The sequence below is a fragment of the Pristiophorus japonicus genome, unplaced genomic scaffold (assembly GCF_044704955.1).
Source record: "Pristiophorus japonicus isolate sPriJap1 unplaced genomic scaffold, sPriJap1.hap1 HAP1_SCAFFOLD_382, whole genome shotgun sequence".
NCBI lineage: Eukaryota > Metazoa > Chordata > Chondrichthyes > Pristiophoridae > Pristiophorus > Pristiophorus japonicus.
The window spans coordinates 611,078-631,143 of record NW_027253674.1 but is presented as its reverse complement, the minus strand read 5'-3'; positions in this window follow the sequence as shown (position 1 = coordinate 631,143).

The following is a 20,066-nucleotide window of genomic DNA, read 5'->3' as shown; positions in this document are numbered from 1 at the left end:
CAATACATTGGTGTGGATTTCTTTCTTTCCCACCCGAGAGTTTAGCATCACCTGGCTGGAGCTCAGTGAGGACAATCTGGGCGGAGGATCGTATGGGGGGAGAACTTCAGCCTGGACACAGTCCTTCAGGGTCAAACTGAGAGGGGCAAATGGCACTTTGGTCTTTCTAATCACTCTTCATTGACAGCAAAGTCGCTATGCGGGTTCACCTTGACATTGTAAGGTACGGATGATATCCACCCAAGGGTGTTTAAAGAGATGGGACGGGTGCTCTGTCAGCCCTTTGCCCATATCTCCATCAGCTCAGTAGAGTCATGGGTTGTTCCCCGAGATTGGAAGGTAGCACACATAGTTCAAGTTTTGCAAATTGGCCACAAGTTGGGAACTGAAGGCCCATCAACGTGACCTCGATCACTGGGAAGGTGCTTGAAGGGATCCTGAGAGATGCTGTTTTCGATCATGGGGAAAGGGAAGGGGCCATTACAGACACTGAACATGGATTCCGGGAAACATGGTCACGCCTTACAAACTAGCTTGAGTTTGTAAAGAAGTTGTTCGGTTGGTGAATGGGCGAATCCGGTTGACATTGTCTACCTCAAGGTGTCAAACTCATTTTCTATGGTGGGCCTGATGCGATACCCTGGCACTTGGCATGGGCCACATTCAGCAAAAGCTATTATAATAGGAATAAATGAAGATAAACTACATCGGAATTTACATTTAGATTTTATTTACTGCCGCTGCTCCCGATCCCTGGCACCTCTTAGCTTGAGCATTCATGAACTGACCCTGCTCAAACCATAAGCTCAAGGCTATCGGTGCATGGTTCTGCCTGTGACCACAAGGCTGTGTCACTGCCACACACAGATACCATTTCCTCGTTTCACATCTCCATACAAACACCATCACTTCACACATCCTCTTTCTACACAATTGCAGCAGACATGAGCAAGGACATGAGGCTTATTAAAAGACACATTTCATTACAGCAAAGGTTGCACTGGGAGAAATGTTCAGTTACTTTGCATTACAGGCAAATACCGGACAAACCAGCAGCACACTGGCACCTGAACAGTGTCTCATCGGCCTTCAGGCTTTTCTTAAATAGATTTGCTGCCTGGATATAAACTTAAACCAGCTTTGCAGGCGTGATGTTCTATTCACACATTGAAGGTGAGAGAGATGCTGTGGGGCACACACTCAGTCCAGTAGCTGAAAGTGATTTACAGACTGGGTTTTGTGTTTAGTGATCCCGGGCGTGTTACCAATACCAGCAAAGATGAAGCCCATGGAATAAAAGGGACAGTGGATACTGTCTCACTTTGAGCGAGTCAGAATGAGAAGCTTTAACAACAGCTGATGTTTCACAAAGGGAGACCTCACCAGACCAAAGGACATTGGTGGTGTTTAATGGGCTGTTTGTGTCACTGGGCGACAGGAGGCTATTTGTGACAGAGGGAAAGCTGGTTACAGCAAACAAACAGTTTCCCGACCTGTCCAGGGCCCACTCTGACCCCCACCTTCTCTCTCTCACTATTGATGGACACTGCTGCAGTAATTGCTCCTCTGACCTTTCCTCTCTTGTCCCTCCCACACCCCTAATACACGGCCCGACACAATCTCCCTCCCACTACATCCTCACTGTGCTGGAATCCACACCAGTCTCCCCATCTGTTCCTTTTTCCCTCCCTGGATCCTGAAACTACAGTCTGAATCCCACTGTACTTAAGGAAGTGGCCCTCGAAATACTGAATGCATTGGTGATCATTTTCCAACAGTCTATAAACTCTGGATCAGTTCCTATGGACTGGAGGGTAGCTAATGTAACACTACTTTTTAAAAAAGTCGAGAGAGTGAAAATGGGGAATTATAGACTGGTTAGCCTGACATCCGTAGTGGGGAAAATGTTGGAATCAATTGTTAAAGATGAAATAGCAGCACATTTGGATCGGTCCAAGTCAGCATGGATTTATGACAAGTCTTCTAAAATTTTTTGAGGAAGTAACTAGTAGAGTGGACAAGGGAGAACCAGTGAATGTGGTGTATTTGGACTTTCAAAAGGTTTTTGACAAGATCCCACACAAGAGATTGGTGTGCAAAATTAAAGCACAGGGTATTGGGGGTAATGTATTGACGTGGATAGAGGACTGGTTGGCAGACAGAAAGCAGAGAATTTGGATAAACAAGTCCTTTTCAGAATGGCAGGCAGTGACTAGTGGGGAGCCGCAGGGCTCAGTGCTGGGACTCCAGCTATTTACAATATGCATCAATGATTTAGATGAAGGAATTGAGTGTAATATCTCCAAGTTTGCAGATTACACTAATCTGGATGGTGGTGTGAGCTGTGAGGAGGATGCTAAAAGGCTGCAGGGTGAATGGACAGGTTAGGTGAGTGGGCAAATGCATGGCAGATGCAGTATAATGTGGATAAATGTGAGGTTATCCACTTTGGTGGCTAAAACATGAAGACAAAATATTATCTGAATGGCGACAGATTAAGAAAAGGGGAGGTGCAATGAGACAAGGGTGTCATGGTACATCAGTCATTGAAAGTTAGCATGCAGGTCCAGCAGTTGGTGAAGAAGGCAAATGGCATGTTAGCCTTCATAGCTAGGGGATTTGAGTGTAGGAGCAGGGAGGTCTTACTGCAGTTGTATAGACTTTTGCTGAGGCCTCACCTGGAATATTGTGTTCAGTTTTGGTCCCCTAATCTGAGAAAGGACGTTCTTGCTATTGGGGGAGTGCAGTGAATGTTCAACAGATTGATTCTCGGGATGGCAGGACTGACCTATGTTGAGAGACTGGTTCGACTGGGCCTGTATTCACTGCAGTTTAGAAGAATGAGAGAGGATCTCATAGAAACATATAAAATGTTGACGGGACTGGACAGGTTAGATGCGGGAAGAATGTTCCCAATGTTGGGGAAGTACAGAACCAGGGGTCACAGTCTAACGATAATGGGTAAGCCATTTAGGACCGAGTTGAGGAGAAACTTCTTCACTCAGAGACTTGTTAACCTGTGGAATTCTCTACTGCAGAGAGTTGTTCATGCCAGTTCGTTAGATATATTCAAGAGTGGGTTAGATATGGCCCTTATGGCTAAAGGGATTAAGGCGTATGGAGAGAAAGCAGGAAAGGGGTACTGAGGTGAATGATCAGCCATGATCTTATTGAATGGTGCTGCAGGCTCGAAGGGTCGAATGGCCTACTCCTGCATCTATTTTCTATGTTTCTTACTCACTCTTCCCCTCCTGAAGCCTACAAGCTCTAAAACTGAAGCTTGATGGCCCTCAGTCCCCACTCCTTGATTTACCTCCACTTCTCTCCTCCTCTTTCCCCCTTGGTTCTGTTCCACACTGTGGGACTTGGGCCATCCCCGGGGATTCTCAGAATGAACAGGGGGATGTGTGTTGAGATAGGATGTCCCAGCTCTCCTCCTCTTTCCCCTTTGGTTGTGTTCCACACTCTGGACCTTGGGCCTTTCCTGGGGATTCTCAGTATGAACAGGGGGATGTGTGTTGAGACAGGATGCCCCAGCTCTCCACCTTTAAAGGGACAAGGAGATGATCAGCTGGGCTGAATGGCCCTGCTTTATGATATCACTGCAGTGCCTAGCAACCAAATTCCCTGAGCCCTGCTCATTATGGGCTGGGTTGAGCTCAGTGCTGTTACAGGAAGGGAAACAGGAGCAGGATTCGACCCGTGTGGAGCCCAGCATTAATGGGGAGAGGAACATGATCAATTTATACCTTAGAGTGAGAAATGTCAGTGTCCCTGACACTCCCTGTCCCTCAGTATCTGTGTCGCGGAGTGACCGATGGGTTCACTCTGTATCTAACCTGTGCTGTGCCCGACTGGAGAGTGTTTGATGCTGGCACGAGGTGCTCAGCTCGATAAGCACAACATTTAACCCAAAGATGATCAGGTAACCCATCACCTTGTCCCTGGACACAGGTCCTGAACGACATGAAGTGTTTCTAATAATTTGGCTGGTGTCCTTGATCAAATTGAAACACCTCCGATCTCTCTTTAAAAATTTGTTTATGGGATGTGCGTGTCACCTCTCACCTCTCCTTCTAAATGCTGGGGAATATAGGCCATGTCTACTCATTCTCTCAGGACAATCCCCCCATCCCAGGAATCAGTCTGATGAACCTTCATTGCACTCCCTCTGCAGCAAGTTTATTTTTCCTTAGGTAAGGAGACCAAAACAGTAAACAATACTCATGGTCTGGACTCACCAGGGCCCTGTATAATTGCAGTAAGACGTAAGTACTCAAATCTTTTTGTACAAAGGCCATTATAGCTTTTGCTTTCTTAATTGCTTGCTGGACTTCATATTAACTTTTAGCGATTTCTGTACAAGAACACCCAGGTCCCTCTGAACACCAACATTTCCCAATTTCTCACCATTTTAAAAAATACTCTGCCTTTCTATTTTTACTATCACTGTCTAACTTAACATTTCTTCACATTATATTCCATTTACCATGTTCTTGCCCACTCACTGAGCCTGTATATATCCCTTTGAAACCTCTTTTCATCCTTCTCACACTTACATTACCAACTAGCTTTGTATCCTCAGCAAACTTCGATATATTACATTTGGTCCCCTCATCCAAATTATTGATATAGATTGTGAATAGCTGGGGCCCAAGCACCGTTCCTTGCAGCACCCCACCAGTTACAGCCTGCCAACCCGAAAATCACCCGTTTATTCCTACTCTCTGTTTTCTGTCCATTAACCAATCCTTAATCCTTGCTCGTATATTACTTTCAATCTCATGAGTCCTAATTTTGTTCAATAATCTCTTGTGTGGCACCTCATTGAATGCCTTCTGTAAATCTAAATACACCACATCTGGTGGTTCCCCCTTATCTATCCTACGAGTTACAACCTCAAAAAACACCAACAGATTTGTCAAGAACAATTTCCCTTTCATAAATCCATGTTAATTCTGCCCAATCCTGTTATCACTTCCGAAGTGTCCTGTTACCACGTGCTTAATAATAGATTGTAGCATTTTCCCGCTACTGATGTCAGGAATACCCGTACTGGACGAGTTAGATACAAAGTAAATCTCACTCCAGCCTATCCCAAACACTACCATTGTTGATGTCGAGTAAATCTCAGTCTACAACATCCCAAACACTCCCAGGGCAGGTACAGCACTTGTTAGATATAGAGTAAATCTCCCTCTGCACAGTCCCCTCAAACTCTCCCAAGGCAGGTACAGCATAATTTAGATAGAGGGTAATCCTCTCTCTAACCTCGCTCTGCAATTGCACAGGACCTTGGTGAGACCACACCTGGAGTACTGTGCACAGTTTTGGCCTCTTTATCTGAGGAAGGGTATACTTGAGTTGCTTTGATATAGAGTACAGCTTCCTCATCACTGTCCCACCAGACATTCCAAGGGCAGGAGAAGGCCACCTGGCCCCTCGAGCCTGCTCCATCATTTAATAGGATCATGGCTGATTTCATCATGGACTCAGCTCCAGTTCCCTGCCCGCTGCATATAAACCTTTATTCCCTTATCACTCAAAAATCTGTCGATCTCCGCCTTAAATATATTCAATGAACCAGACTCCACAGCGCTCTGGGAAGAGAATTCCATAGATTTACAACCATCTGAGAGAATAAATTCTTCCTCATCTCAGTTTTAAATGGGCAGCCTTTTATTCTGATACTATGTCTCCTAGTTTTAGTTTCCCTGATGAATGGAAATATCCTCTCTGCATCCACCTTGTCGAGGCCCCTTATTTTCTTATCTGTTTCGATAAGATCAGCTCTCATTCTTCTGAACTCCAATGGGTATAGGCCAACCTACTCAAACTATCTTCATCAGTCAACCCCCTCATTTCTGGAATCAACCTAGTGTCCCTTCTCTGAACAGCCACCAATGCAAGTATATCCTTCCTTAAATACGGAGACCAAAACTATACGCAGTACTCTAGGTGTGGCCTCACCAACACCCTGTACAGTTGTAGAAATACTTCTCTGCTTTTATACTCCATCTCCCTTGCAATAAGGGCTAATATTCAATTTGCCTTCCTGATTACCTGCTGTACCTGCATACTAACTTTTTGTGTTTCATGCACAAGGACCCCCAGGTCCCACTATAATGCAGCACTTTGCAATTTTTCACCATTTAAACGATAATTTGCTTTTCTATTTTTTCTGCCAAGGTGGATTACCTTACATTTTCCTACATTGTACACCATTTGCCAAATTGTTTCCCACTCACTTAGCCTGTCTATCACTTTGCACATTTTTTGTGACCTCCTCACAATTTGCTTTCTCACCCATCTTTGTATCATCAGCAAACTTGACTACATTACAGTTAGTCCCTTCATCCAAGTCATTAATATAGATTGTAAATAGTTGAGGACCCAGCACTGATCCCTGCAGCTCTCCACTAGTCACTGTTTGCCAACAGAAAAATGACCCATTTATCTTGACGCAGATACAAAGTAAATCTCCGTCTACACTGCTCCATCAAACACTCCCAGGGCAGGTATAGTACAGGTCAGCTACAGCAAAAAGTTCTCTCTCGACTGTCCCATCAAACACACCCAGGGCAGGTATGGCATGGGTTGGATACAGAGTAAAGCTGCCTCTACACTGTCCCATCAACCACTCCCAGGGCATGTGCTGCATTGGTTAGATACTAAGTAAAGCTCCCTCTACACTTTCCAAATAAACACTCCTAGGGCAGGTACAGCATAATTTAGATTAAGGGTAACCCTCTCTCTAACTTCGCTCTACAAATGTACAGGGCTTTGGTGAGACTACACCTGGAGTACTGTGCACAGTTTTGCTCTCCTTATCTCAGGAAGGATATATTTGCCATGCTTAGATACAGAGTAAAGCTCCCTCAACACTGTCCCACCAGACATTCCAAGTGCAGGGTCAACACACGTTAGATACGGATTATAGCTCCCTCTACTCTGTCCCAAGCATTCCAGAGTCGATGCTGCATTGGTTAGATACAGAAATAAAGCTCCTTCTACACTGTCCCATCAAACACTGCCAGGGCAGGTACAGCACGGGTTAGCTACAAAATAAATCTGCCTCTACACTGTCCCATCAAATCATAGGGCAGGTACAGAATGGGATAGATACAGAGTAAAGCTCCCTCTACACTATCCCATCAAACACTCCCAGGGCAGGTCCAGCACGGGTTAGAAATCTGACACAAACACCCCAGAGAGCACAACCACGGGGAATGATTCCCAGAGCCTGATGCCTATCAGACACACACACGCTCTCTCGATCGTTTTCTGTTATACACACCGACTCTCTCAATTTTCCACTTGAACACACAGAAAGGCTCCAGCTTTTAGACAATATTTCAGGGAGATGAGAGGCGGTGCCAGACGATGCCTGCGAGTATTAATGACCTTTTCCGCTGGTGGGCTCAGTGGGGGTGTTGATTCCTGGATTATTTTACCTCAATTTGGTTCAGCAAAATTACTGAAACGAATACCGTTTGTGCTTTAAACAAAGCAAGCTTTTATTTAAAAAGCAAATCCCGATCGGGGACTTTATCAGACAGAAGGAATGCAAGTCTGTTCGAACGCACTCACTTCCTACGGACAAAGTGACGTTACATTGTAAAGGGACGATGGTTATACATTTTCGGCAAAAGATAACAAGATAGGGCCAGAGTGACATCCCAGCTCAGCCCATCTCTTTTGATCCCTCCTTCCCTTTGTCCACTGATAAGCCGACCCAAGCATGGTCCGATTTCAAACAAAGACCTTCTGTCAATGTTTCAGGTTAATAACATGATTTAATAAGACCTTGAGGTTTTTCTGCAAGCTGTGGGTTTTGTTTCAATATGTGTTAGTGTTGTAACATTTCGCAGTCTCGAGTCTGAGATGTCATGGCTATTCCTCCATGAATTGTTTGTTAGCTTATACTGTCCCTATACAATTCCCACGTTCTCAACTTCAATGTCTCCATACATTTTTAAACATTCACATTCCCCCCTTTTATCATTCCATGATAACACTTAGGATCATTCTAGGAATATCGCATTCATCCGTTCACACTCTATTTCCTGACAGTCTCAGTTAGGGTTAGTGGAACTCCCCCTTTGGAATGTATAGGGAATGTACAGGGAATGTGAACACACCCAACATCTAGAAAAGTTCCCATTTTGCGCATTAACATAAGACATGTAGCTCATGTCTCTGTCTCCCCTCCCATGCGCCGAAACTGTCATATATCAACACTATTATACAGACTGTGGCATACAGAGAGTTTCATCTTATGGCTCAGGATTCAGATAAATAGTCCAATTATTTTGCTGATTAAAAGAGTTCAGTTTTCCCGTCTCTCTTCTCAGGTCACCGTCGGTGTAGCTGGCTTTCTATCACTATGGGTAAAAGTTCAAACTGGTCCACGTTCCAATTAGGATGCCAATGGCCTTGTTCAGCTATGGAGAAGAGGAAGTCTGGAACAGAAACAGGAGTTATAATAACCAGTAAAATAGGTTTGTTAGAGGGTGGTGAGCTTGCAGTGGTGCAGGTGAACCCAGGCACTTTCCCCCTCAACCTTGGCTGCAGTGGGGGTAGTGAGTAACACCTGAAAAGGCCCCTCCCATGGTGGCTCTAATCCCTTGCAAATCCATACTTCCCTGGTGCCACGAGGGACAATTCGGGTAAAACTGGGAGGTCGAGGTGAGTATCTTGAACCTGGTTGTGAGCTAGTCGCAGAGCCTGAGTCAGAGAAAGAACATAGGTGGTCATCAGTCGAGCTGAGATACCATATCTAGGAACAATTTCCCTCATTAACACCGTAACAACAGTTTGAGCCTTATTGTCCAGGGTAGGGTAGGCTTCAATCCATCTGCTAAACACATCTACTATTACTAACACATATTTGTAACACTGAACTTTTTGCAACTCAATGTAGTCCAACTGAAATGTCTCAAAGGGACCTTCGGGTAGGGGCATTTTACCCCAATCACAGGGGACTCCCTTCCATGGATTATGTTGCTGGCAAACCAGGCAACGACTACTGATGTTCTGGGTGAGCGCCTGGAATCGTGAGTGCCACCAAGTAGCCAAAAGTGTGTCACTCGTGGTCCTTGCTCCACAATGAGTAGCAAAATGCATGCATTCAATAACCCATAGAGCCAACTCGTCAGACATGCAAGTCTGTTCCGCGGGAGTGGTCTAGAGTTTAGAAACATTGTCATAAGTACATGCATAATATTTCCACAACAGTTTAACTTTTTCAGGAGTGTCCTCCTGTGCTTTTATAACATCTTGGATGGCTGGCATTGGTTTTTCCGAGGCTAACTTATCCTTCGCAGGATTTTTAGTCTGACTCATAATTTTGGGCACTACCATCTGTTGGTCACGAGAGGCTTGTTTGGCCTCTTGGTCAGCACAACGATTCCCTATATCAACCAGAGAATTTCCGGTAGTGTGGGCAGTACATTTGACAATGGCAATGCGTTTGGGGAACATGAGGGCTTGCAACAAATCAGATACTAGCTGTTTATGGGATATCTCATTCCCCTGTGAGGTTAGGAATCCCCTATTTTTCCATAGTTGTCCGAAATCATGGGCCACCCCAAAGGCATGCCTAGAGTCGATATAGGCAATTTCAAAAGTGGCAGATTCCAAGACCTGATTCTCCTGGTTTACTGTGGCGTATCCTGAGATTCGTGTACCTTCTGGATTAATTCCATCAACATACATAATACAGTCTGGACCTTCAATTGGTACATCAACAAAATCTTCCCTGACTGATGTGGCCTCTTAAATTAAAGATAAGCAATCATGACTGGGCTCTTCCTCATCTTGGGGTGGCTCAGTAAGAAAACAGGCCGGATTAATTGCAGTGCAGTGCCGAAAGGTCAGCTTAAGATTGTTTAGTAAGTAGATCTCATATCTGCTTTGCCTGGCCATGGTAAGGTGTTGAGTCTGCAGTTGGCCCAGGAGGGCAGCTACGGAGTGAGTTGTGTTAAGACAACGGTAGCACAGTCTTTCAGAACTGTAAATGCAGTTGAAAGGGCCGGTCATAGAGGGGCCGGCCCAAAGCCGGAGCTTGCAGCAGGGCTGTCTTTAGTTCCTTAAAGGCTTGGACGTCTACGGTTTCTATTTCAAAGCTGCCTTACTTATTTGTATACGGGGTGAGGTGCTTAGTCATCAGGGCAACATTAGGGATCCAGGATCTGCAGTAATTGATCATCCCCAAACACTGTCGCATTTGTTTAGCCGTGCTAGTGACTGGAAACTGGCAAATTGGTTCGACTCGGCTAGCCTCCAAAGCTCGGTGGATACTCAGTATTGCCTGTGATAACCCACTTGGGAGGGGTCCTCTGCCCACACATGAGAATCCACATAGTCAGGTATGTCAGAGCCAGTATGATGCTGCAGAGTCGTTAAGACCTTCTCGGGATCCCCGTGGAGTTGGACTGTACGGCCATGTTTTACAATTTGCACATCCCGGCTGGTAGGGTCAGCCTCGTCTATAGCCTGGCGCACCATAACTCCCAAATCTTTAGCATGGTGGGGAGGTAATACTTCACGAGTAATATGTGGTGCCACCGTTGGGGGCTGTCCTTTTCCACAAAATCTGCCTTCCCTTCCGGTCCAGTCACTCTAGCCCTTAATAGAATTTCCTTCACTTCCCCTTCGTGATCCTGATAAAAGTTCTGCAGGTCCTGATTCTTTCCACTGGGATCGTATGCTAGGGTCACGTGATAGGGTGCCTGCCGCAGGTCCAGAGACCACCACTGAGGGGTTCTAGTGGTATAATACTGCCGCTTAAGGGTTCCCTGTTTTACAATGATCCCATCATCTTCACACTCCAAATGCAACTGGAATTTGCAGAGGAGTTCTCTAGCCATAAAATTACAGTCCAGATTGGTTGTGATAACAAATCGATGTTCCACCGATTCTTCCTGGTAACCCATTTTAACGGGTTCTGACACCGGGAATGTCGAGATTTGTCCCAGGAATCCTGAAAGTTCCTGTGTTTCAGTAGAGGCAGGGAGTTTAAGCTTTGATTGTACAGAAGACATGAAGGCTCCCGTATCTATCAAAAAGGGTTGCCACTCATTCAGAATCTTTAACAATATCATTGGTTCGTCGTCCGAGAAGGATCCCTGCACAATCAAGCTGCGTAGTCAATCGGGGGACAATTGACCAAAGGGGTTGTTCTGGGAGAAGTTAGTGTAAGATCCTCCTCTCCCCCCTTGCCCCCCTCCTCTTCCTTTTCCATGCTGATGGTAGTGGCAATTTTTATTCCAATGTCCTTCCTGCCCACAATTAAAATAGTCAATTCCTCTTACCCAGTCTCGGCCTCTTCCCATACCATGCCGGGGACAATAGGGAGGTTTATTAGCAGGGCTCGGGCCGTTTGGTTGTTTAGTATAACCGTATCCTTGCTTATCCATCCAATCCTGTATGCAACACTGCGGTTCTATTGATCCTTCCTCCCGAGATGGCTCTTCCTTGCTAGTCACGTATTCAGTCTTGACCTGGGTTGGGGGCGCACCTCCCCCCTCCCCTTTCTTTTCCTGCCAATAATATCTAACTGCCCTTTCCATTTGTCCGGATAGCGTGAGCAATCGAATAGTTGTTCGAAGATCACATCGACATCTATAGTGGGGTGGTCTGCAGCTTGTTGTGCATCAGGGTTTGGCATTGGTCTGACAGGGAATTGGTGTCGGGATTTTGGGATCTTGGAAATCATTTCTAGGTCGGAGGATGTTTCGGAGCTGTCTAACTGCTTGACAGTTCTGCGTCTCGATCAGCGGGGGTGTTTGCTATGCCTTTCACAACTTGGACTGGTAGATTGACTGGAAGATTTACGGAACTGTCTGTGATATCGAGATATAGTTCTGCCCTTTCGAGTGTGTGATCTGGTCCTTTCGGCTATATTGCTTGTGAACTGGGGATCCGAATCGCTATCAGAGGATGAGGAGTCAGTTTGGGTTTGATGCTTTGGTGGTATGGGGTTATTTTTAACTCCTCTCACCGGAGTGTAAGATGGAGGGTGTTGGGAAGAGGACTGGAGCAAGGGGCCAAGGGGTGCGGGAGGCGCCGTTGGGCGCTGAGTCAGTGACCACTCATCAATTTCATCATCAGCCTCGGTTAACACAAAGCCAGCCATTTGACTACGTAGTCGGTCAATACCTTTCTCAGAGGTCCCAGAGGATCTCTTAGTAAGTTTCTCGTGCACACATTCTTTTTTTTTAAGACGTCTACAATTTTAACATGTGTTCCCTCTGTCAATGAGAATCCCAATTTAATAGCATTTATTTGCCAACTTGACAGAAGTGATGCATCTTTTAATTTTTGACAATCCCTGTGCTTTTTTTTGCTACCTCTACGCTTCTAGTGCCACCTAGAGGCCACTGGTCATCTCCTAATAATTTGCTCAGGGCTCCTGATAATTTTCTAAAGTCTTCAGCTCTTTCAGGGAATTCCTCACATAACTTTTGCAGCGGACTATCCGCATCCGTTGTTTTATCCAACTGATTACCCATTTTCACGCTGCCCCTCATATTACCGTGTCATTATGCGTTCGTGTCGTCGTGCAATTTGAACAAACTTAAAATAAACACAGACTTTACTGAAACTAACACTGACTTTGAACAAACTCAAAATAAACAGACTTTACTAAATCTAACACTGATCCGCATCGCCCCGCGGTTCGCGTGGCCGCGCGATTTAAAACACTTAAAATAAACAAAGACTTTACTAAATCTAACACTGATCCGCGTCGCCCCGTGGTTCGCGTCGCCACGCGATTTAAAACACTTAAAATAAACAAAGACTCCCGCGTCGCCCCGCGGTTCGCGTCACCACGCGATTTAAAACACTTAAAATAAACAAAGACTTACTGACACCAGCACTGACTTTGATATCACCCCGCGGTTCGCGTTGCCGCGCATTCGCATCGTCCCACGTTCACTCGGCCGCGCGCTCACGCCGTCGCACGTCCCGCGCCGCCACGCGTTCCACACTGCTGCGCGTCTGCGTCAGCCCTCCTTCACTCGGCCGCACGGTCGTGCCGTCGCACGTCCCGCGCCGCCACGCGTTCCACACTGCTGCGCGTCTGCGTCAGCCCTCCTTTACTCGGCCGCACGCTCGCGCCGCCGCACATCTCGCACCGCTGCGCGTCCGCGTCGGCCCTACCTTTCGAGTTGCTGCGTGATTTAAATTCAATCAGTGCCTAGATGGGCCAAGTGATATACGAGGTCGACGTCACACCTGACTTGAACACCTATCCTCTATTTAATTCCCCATAAGCCTTACTTAATTTCCTGTGAGCCTAATTTTCTAAATTTGATTTCTTATGAGCCTTATTTAAGTTCTTTTAGTCTCCAAATGTCCCGATCCTTTCGCGTCACTGCGCAGTATAAATCCAATCAGTCAATGAAAGCCCTAATTTGATGGAGTTTTTCTGCCAATTGGACAGGAGTGATTTTTTTTTTAGACTGCCGTGGAATTTTTCTCATAATTTAAAATCTCAGAAAAAAAATTTTTTTCAGCACCTATTTAGTACGTTACTTTTATTTGTCTTTTCCATAACTAGAGGGAAGTCTGGCACGTAGGCTGTGGACTGCTTTTCGTTATCTCAATTGTTCCAGCCTCAAGGTCGTGTTATTTAATATAATATATTTTTTTGAATCCTTTTGAATCCATCTCAGTTGTTTTGCTGTGCCTTCTCTGAATGTTTTCTTTCGACAAGTAAGTGAGCATGTTAAATCCTTTTTTTTAACCACCCGGACCATGTAATTTTTTTCTTTTTTTTTTAACTCAACAAACCTATCCTTTGTGCATTTTCTGGCTCTCTAACTTATCATCCGAATATACGTAATTCAATAAGGTTCACACTCTTAATCTTCCCACATACAGGACAACACTACGAATGGTTAAAAAAAAAATTCATTCTGTTTGAGATAAAACAAACCACAACTCCCCGGCTTTTTTTTTTTAAACAGTAAAAATCACATAGGCATTTCTCATTTAAACAGACGTTCACAAGAATCTCTTTTCTTTCCTATTAATTTTTAGATCCATGATTGATCATCTATCCCTATCTAGCTCTAACTTTAACCTATCTTTCCAAGTCGCCGTTTGGTTTGCGTCATCGCGCAATTTCCCTATCTCTATCCCTATTCTAAGTTTGAAAGGTATTCACCAGATTGTCCTGGATCTCGTTCAGACACTACCTGAGAACCAGCGAGTGGCTAAACTTTCCTCAGACTTTTGAAACCGGGGGAAACTGGAGCAGTATTGAAATCATACTCACACTAGTGGCCACTTTCCCCTCGTCTCGTCCAAGGCTAGTCTGGCTCTTAATTCGCAAGTTTTCGGCTGTCGTCCGTTGAGATCCCACTTTTGACACCAAATGTTGATTCCTGGATTCTTTTACCTCAATCTGGTTCAGCAAAATTACTGAAACGAATACCGTTTGTGCTTTAAACAAAGCAAGCTTTTATTTAAAAAGCAAATCCCGATCGGGGACTTTATCAGACAGAAGGAATGCAAGTCTGTTCGAACGCACTCACTTCCTACGGACAAAGTGACGTTACATTGCAAAGGGACGATGGTTATACATTTTCGGCAAAAGATAACAAGATAGGGCCAGAGTGACATCCCAGCTCAGCCCATCTCATTTGATCCCTCCTTCCCTTTGTCCACTCATAAGCCGACCCAAGCATGGTCCGATTTTAAACAAAGACCTTCTGTCAATGTTTCAGGTTAATAACATGATTTAATAAGACCTTGAGGTTTTATTGCAAGCTGTGGGTTTTGTTTCATTATGTGTTAGTGTTGTAACATTTCGCAGTCTCGAGTCTGAGATGTCATGGCGATTCCACCATGAATTGTTTGTTAGCTTATACTGTCCCTATAGAATTCCCACGTTCTCAACTTCAATGTCTCTATACATGTTTAAACATTCACATTGGCAGGGTGTGTGATCGCTGGGAAAAGTCCAATTCTGATCTAATACCATTTAATTTTGACCAGGCCAAATATGTGAGTGGAGCCCTCCTGTCGGGGAGAGCACTTGTACAATGATTTTTGGTTTTGGATTAGCCTCTTTAAATAACTCCCATGTCCAAACGTTTTAACAGACTGAGGAGCAAAGTAACCACCTCCAATCCTGCTCTAATCTCAACAACACCAATTAACCCTAACACTCAGTCTCCTATTTCCAGACTAAAGTTCGCCCTACTGGAATTAGTAATGGGGAACATGGAGATGGCAGAAACTCTGAACAAATATTTTGTATCAGTCTTTAAGGTAGAGGGCACTAGCAATAATATGGCAGTGGATAGTCAAGGGGCTGTGTGGGTGGGGGGTGGGGGGTAGGGGGAGGAACTTAACACAATCACAATCTCTAAGGAGGTGGTACTCAGTAAGATAACGGGACAAAAGGAAGATAAATCCCCTGGACCTGATGGCTTGCATCGTAGGGTCTTAAGAGAAATAGTGGCAGGGATAGTGGATGCATTGGTTTTAATTTACCAAAATTCCCTGGATTCTGGGGAGCTCCCAGCGGATTGGAAAACTGCAAATGTAACACCACTATTTAAAAAAGGAGGCAGACACCAAGCAAGAAACTATGGACCAGTTAGCCTAACATCTGTCGTTGGGAAACTGTTGGAGTCCATTATTAAAGAAGCAATAGATGGAGATTTGGAAAAGCAAAATTCGGTCAGACAGTGTCAGCATGGATTTATGAAGGGGAAGTCTTGCTTGACAAATTTGCCGGAGTTCTTTGTGGATGCAATGAAGAGGGTGGATAAAGGGGAACCAGTGGATGTGGTGTATTTGGACTTGCAGAAGGCATTTGTTAAGGTGCCACATAAAAGGTTACTGCACAAGATAAAGTTCACGGGGTTGGAGGTAATATATTAGCATGGATAGAGGATTGGCTAACGAAAAGAATACAGAGAGTCGGGATAAATGGTTCATTCTTGGGTTGGCAACCAGTAACTAGTGGGCTGCTGCAGGGATCAGTGCTGGGCTCTCAAATATTGACTATCTATATTAACGATTTGGAAGAAGGTACTGAGTGTAACGAAGCCAAGTTTGCTGACGATACAACGATGGGAGGAAAAGCAATCTGTGAGGACACAAAAAACCTGACAAAGGAAATAGACAGCCTAAATGAATGTCCAAAAATTTGTCAGATGGAGTATAATGTTGGAAAGTGTGAGGTCATGCACTTCGGCAGAAAAAATTCGAAGAGCAAGTTATTGTTTAAATGGAGAAACATTGCACAGTGCTGCAGTGTAGCGGGATCTGGGGGTACTTGTGCAGGAAACACAAACAGAGAGTATGGAGGTACAGCAAGTGATCTGGAAGGCCTTGGCATTTATTGCAAAGGGGATGGAGTATAAAAGCAGGGAAGTTTTGCAACGGCTACATAAGGCCACACCTGGTATACTGCGTGCAGTTTTCGTTCCATATTTAAGAAAGGATATACTTGCTTTGGAGGCAGTTCAGAGATGATTCACCAGGTTGACTCCGGGGATGAGGGGTGGACTTATGAAGAAAGGTTGAGTAGGCTGGGCCTCTCTACTCATTGGAATTCAGAAGAATGAGAGGTGATCTTATCGAAACGTGTAAGATTATGATGGGGCTTGACAGGGTGGATGCTCCCATTGATGGGGAGACTAGAACTAGAGGGCACGATCTTAGAATAAGGGGCCACCCATTTAAAACAGAGATGAAGAGAAATTTCTTCTGTCAGTGGGTTATAAATCTGTGGAATTCGCTGACCCAGAGAGCTATGGAAGCTGGGACATTGAATCAATTTAATGCAGAAATAGACAGTTTCTTAAACGATAAGGGGATAAGGGGTTATGGGGAGCGGGCAGGGAAGTGGAGCTGAGTCCATGATCAGATCAGTCATGATCTTATTGAATGGCGGGGCAGGCTCGAGGGCCGTATCGCCTACTCCTGTTCTTATGTTCTTATGTTCTACTCTGCTCCGTTTCCTCTGATACCATCTCCCTGAACTCACTGATCATCACCCTGGGGATCCTGTCTCCCTGCTCTGCGCCATTCCCTCTGATACAATCTCCCTGAACTCACTGACGATGACGCAGGGATCCACCAGTGACATTCGCACCCTGTTTCCCTGAAGTTTGGGAATCTGTCCTTCACCATCTGAACTTTCATTCGGAGCCACCCGACCATGGAACACCTACTGCGGTTTCTGGTCACACCCGAGTATCTTCCGGAATTTTCCATCTGATGCCACGCTGCTCTTCCTCTAAGATGATGGGGTCCAGGCCTGAGGCCTCCTGTAGTAGAATAGTGCTTCGGGTTGGCGGGAGGGAAGAATCATCGGTGCTGCTGAAGAGGCTTGCAAGTGAATTTGGGAATGTGTGGAGTTGGTGAACATTGTTATATATCACCTATTGACAGATGTTAGAAGTTAGCATTAAGAAGCTTATTTTACACATCTTTAATGAATAAATAATATTTACGTTTGTATCCTCCTGTATGTGCATTGATTGTCTGTAAAACTAGTTTATAAAGATAGAAAATGGCAGTAAAACATAAAATGGGGTTTAAAATGGCCAAAGGCTGAGAAGCAAAGCATCATGGTAAATTGAGCCATTATTATGTTATCCATTTTTGTAACTGCTGATACAGCTTCACTTAGAACTGGAAGGATCATGGCCAAAATTATTAATAGGTAAGATAAAGGTATGCAGCATGTACCATTTATTTTCATAATTTTGTAAAGCCAAGCTCAGTAATGAATTCTGTGTGACATGTTCTGTATAATTGTTCTCAGAGAACTGATTCCTGCTACAGAGAGGGAGAGGAGATAGAGATAACTTAGAAGGTCAAAGGCATTAGATAATATGATCTATTGTAAGGCGACAACAGCTACAGATTTTCACAGCATTTGAATGGGAGAAAAGGGCTATAAAGTAACAGCTCTTCTACTCAGAAGGCAGTGCGAATCAAGAGAACAGGAGATAAGGAGTCGGCACCACGGTCAGCTCGAGAGGACGCTATCGAGAATTAGGCTGTGACTCTAATTTGTTAAGTATTACTTTTTATAACAGAAGGTATTTATTTGATAAAACTCTGTTGTTTTTACTCACCATACCTGTATTAAAAGCAATTGGTATGATCTGAACAAGAGTATCCTAGTTTGAATTATATATAAACCCTGAGAATAGTTGAATTGCTATAGTTAGCAAAGCGGCAGAAGGCTGCTAAGTACTTAACAACTACGTCTGGCCACCACGAAGGGACAAAACAAAGAGATAGCTGATAAAATACAATATATTTATTAAACAAGTTAATTGGGGACTCTTGTATTTTTTTCTCTCCATTTAAAAACAGATAGTTGTGTATAAACAGCAGACGCAAGGCAGCTAGTTTGATCACCGATCGAACCTTAGGTGGGTTGATTTACGTCAAATGATAGTTACTATTATCTTCGGTAAGGAAGCTTAATTAAAAATAATTAATTTTTTCTCCCTCATTTTTTAAAAAGTGGTGTTACATTAGCTACCTTCCAGTCCATAGGAACTGATCCAGAGTCGAAAGACTGTGGGAAAATGATCACCAATGCATCCACTATTTCTCGGGACACTTCCGTAAGTACTCTGGGATGCAGACAATCAGGCCCCAAGGATTTATCAGCCTTCAATCCTATCAATTTCCCCAACACAATTTCCCGCCTAATAAGGATATCCTTCAGTTCCTCCTTCTCACTAGACCTTCAGTCCCCTAGTACCTCCGGAAGGTTATTTGTGTCTTCGTTCGTGAAGACAGATCCAAAGTATTTGTTCAATTGGTCTGCCATTTCTTTGTTCACCATTATAAATTCACTGAGTCCGACACAAGGGACCTACGTTTGTCTTCACTAATCTTTTTCTCTTCACATATCTATAGAAGCTTTTGCAGTCAGTTTTTATGTTCCCGGCAAGCTTCCTCTCGGACTCTATTTTCCTCCTCCGAATCAAATACTTTGTCCTCCTCTGTTGAATACTTAATTTCTCCCAGTCCTCAGGTTTGCTGCTTTTTCTGGCCAATTTATATGCCTCTTCCTTGAATCTAACACTATCCTTAATATACCTTGTTAGACATGATTGAGCCACATTCCCCGTTTAATTTTTACTCCAGACAGGGATGTCCACTTGTTGAAGTTCATCATGTGATAGAAACATAGAAACATAGAAACATAGAAAATAGGTGCAGGAGTAGGCCATTCGGCCCTTCTAGCCTGCACCGCCATTCAATGAGTTCATGGCTGAACATTCAACTTCAGTACCCCATTCCTGCTTTCTCGCCATACCCCTTGATCCCCCTAGCAGTAAGGACCTCATCTAACTCCTTTTTGAATATATTTAGTGAATTGGCCTCAACAACTTTCTGTGGTAGAGAATTCCACAGGTTCACCACTCTCTGGGTGAAGAAGTTCCTCCGCATCTCGGTCCTAAATGGCTTACCCCTTATCCTTAGACTGTGACCCCTGGTTCTGGACTTCCCCAACATTGGGAACATTCTTCCTGCATCTAACCTGTCTAACCCCGTCAGAATTTTATATGTTTCTATGAGGTCCCCTCTCATTCTTCTGAACTCCAGTGAATACAAGCCCAGTTGATCCAGTCTTTCTTGATAGGTCAGTCCCGCCATCCCGGGAATCAGTCTGGTGAACCTTCGCTGCACTCCCTCAATAGCAAGAATGTCCTTCCTCAGGTTAGGAGACCAAACTGTACACAATACTCCAGGTGTGGCCTCACCAATGCCCTGTACAACTGTAGCAACACCTCCCTGCCCCTGTACTCAAATCCCCTTGCTATGAAGGCCAACATGCCATTTGCTTTCTTAACCGCCTGCTGCACCTGCATGCCAACCTTCAATGACTGATGTACCATGACACCCAGGTCTCTTTGCACCTCCCCTTTTCCTAATCTGTCACCATTCAGATAATAGTCTGTCTCTCTGTTTTTACCACCAAAGTGGATAACCTCACATTTATCCACATTATACTTCATCTGCCATGCATTTGCCCACTCACCTAACCTATCCAAGTCGCTCTGCAG